The following is a 2,500-nucleotide window of genomic DNA, read 5'->3' as shown; positions in this document are numbered from 1 at the left end:
AAATGTGTGATTACATTTTTCACCTGTAATATGTATATATATACATATACTGTATAGTTATAACAAACACTAACACTTATGACTCGATGGCGCAGTTGGTAGAGTTATAGGCCGCCACTACGGCGGTCCGGGATCGAATCCCGCCCAGAGCTGAAATAGTATAAGTACCGCTGGTCTGCGAGTCGTTACTCAAACTCTCGTGGGCGGGGAGTTGGGTGTGTGTGTGCGTGTAAGGTCACAGCATTACCCATAGATCGGTCATACATGAACTCTGAGCTCTCTTTCGGAAGGGAAATAGTTGTCGATCACAAGACCAACACGCGATCCAAGACCGTAGTGAAACACACACGCAGTCACACAATAAGCACACACGCACACACACGTATTTACTGAGCTCTCTTTCGGGAGGGAAAAAGCTGTCGATCACGAGTCCAACACGTGATCCAACCCCCCACCCCCCCACCCCCATCCCCACACGCACGCACACAAACACACAGATATATACACATATTATACACATGTGCTGGAGTCGAGAGGGGTTGGCTGGTTGTGGTGCAAACGGGCCAGAGCGAGCGGCAAAGTCAGTCGACCCGGGCCGTCAGTGCTACCGGTGTGGTGACGGTGTAGAGGTGCGTTGCTTGGAGCTCTGCACTGTCCGAATCCGCCACGCCCCACGTGTTCGAAAGCGTTTCGAGTTCGCGAACCTTGTCCCTTGGTGCCGAACAGGGGCTCGTTTTCTGTGATGAGAAGTATCCGTTTATGTGGGTCAAATGCGAGAGCTACTTATTGGCCTCGAAGTGTGCACTGTGAAGTTAATTTCGGATTATATATACACATACATATATGATTATATATATACATATGTATGTCTATTTGTATGTATATAAACATAATAATAGAGGGAACCATGTGATGAAAATTTGAGCCCAGTTAAACAGTCCCACAAAGAAAATGGAATTAATTTAAGAGAGATGGAAATTGAACTGCGTTGAAAGAAATGTTTACCAGTTCACGCAACCAGAAGCAAAGTGACATGTGCTCGTACTACAAGACATTTATCTATTCTTGTGCCATGAAACAATTAATACATCCAGAAGAAGATTTAGCCTGCAGAACAAATATTGAATGACTTGTAACACGATTCGTCTCGCCCTGGTCTTTTATAAACCTATTGCTTTTGTATCTATGTGTATAGATGTATGCATATACAGTAATCATGTATATATGCATATATATATTGTATCGATGTGTGTACATGTGTATGTTTATGAAGAATGTATGATTATGGGTATGCATATGTACTGTATAGTATGCGAGTATATATATATATATATATATATATATATATATATATGATATACATATATATATATATATATATATATATATGTGTGTGTGTGTGTGTGTGTATATATATATGTATTCGTACCTTCGTACCATCCTCCTGGTAGGTCCAAGACCTGTCAGTTACGATGCACCATTCTTCTCCATTGCTGTCTGTCGTTATAGATTTCACTCTCTTCGACTTCTTCAATCGATGTTCCTCTACTCTGCAAAGCTTTATCCACATTCTCGATCCACCTCATTCTTGGCCTCCCCACCGGTCTTCGTCCTTCTGGTTGCCATTCATACAGTTGTTTTGGCAATCTGTTTTCATCCATGCGCCTCATATGTCCATACCATCTGAGCTGGCCTCGCTGTACAAATTCCAGCACGGATTCCACTACAAGTTCTGCCCGTATCACTTCGTTTCTAATTCTGTCCCTTCTTGTCACGCCATATATAATCCTCAAAACCCTCATTTCTGCTGCCCCTATTCTGCTCTCAGTCTTTGGTGTTAGTTTCCATGTTTCGGCTCCGTACGTCAGTATTGGTCGTAAAATGGTAGTGTACAAAAGTGTTTTTACTCTTCTTGGAATTGTTCTTTCCTTCAGCAGTGGGTACAGTAGGTTGACTTGTGCGCTCATCTTTCCAATTCTACTATTAATTTCACGTTCCATAAGTTCCATACCATTGAAATCTACACCTAAGTATTTAAACTCTTTAGGTCTCAGTACATCATTTCCTACTCTTAGCACACTCTCACTCTCTTCTCTTGATACGGTCATGACTTCAAATTTCTCAATATTCAGTCTTAGTCCATATTCATTCAACGCATTATTCCATCTATTTAGTGATTCTTGTAGCTCTTCCAGATTTTGACTTGCCAGTGCCACATCATCGGCATATGCCAGTGTGACTATTCTGTCTTCAACCCTGTTTACATTCTTCAATATACAGTCCATATACTGTATAGTGCAAAAAGTAAGGGAGACAGTACTCCTCCTTGTCTGACCCCAGTTTCAATTCCAAACCACTTATACTCTTCCTTTCCACATTTCACTGCACTTTTGCAATCCTTGTAGATGCTTTTTACTGCTCTTAGTAGTTTTCGTGGTATTTCGTACTTCGACAGTACTCTCCACATTTTCTCTCTTTGCACACTTTAAAAAGCCTTTTC

General features: G+C 41.4%; 1 protein-coding gene across 4 annotated transcripts in view; it reads left to right on the top strand.

Moving 5' to 3' along the window:
• Positions 1–562: 562 nt before the first annotated feature.
• The window catches only part of LOC143026659 (uncharacterized), a 144,814-nt gene continuing 142,876 nt past the window's right edge, over positions 563–2,500 (top strand). For 3 of the 4 annotated variants that reach the window (XM_076187422.1, XM_076187421.1, XM_076187424.1), the window contains exon 1: positions 616–761. The gene's annotated coding sequence lies outside the window, so the exon portion shown is untranslated. Of the gene's footprint in view, positions 762–2,500 lie in introns of all 4 variants that reach the window. The other variant, XM_076187420.1, reaches the window with a different exon arrangement.

The sequence above is a fragment of the Oratosquilla oratoria genome, chromosome 6, assembly GCF_046742065.1.
Source record: "Oratosquilla oratoria isolate Oo_2021 chromosome 6, ASM4674206v1, whole genome shotgun sequence".
NCBI classification, from domain to species: Eukaryota; Metazoa; Arthropoda; class Malacostraca; order Stomatopoda; family Squillidae; genus Oratosquilla; species Oratosquilla oratoria.
This window is presented reverse-complemented; position numbering and strand designations above follow the sequence as displayed.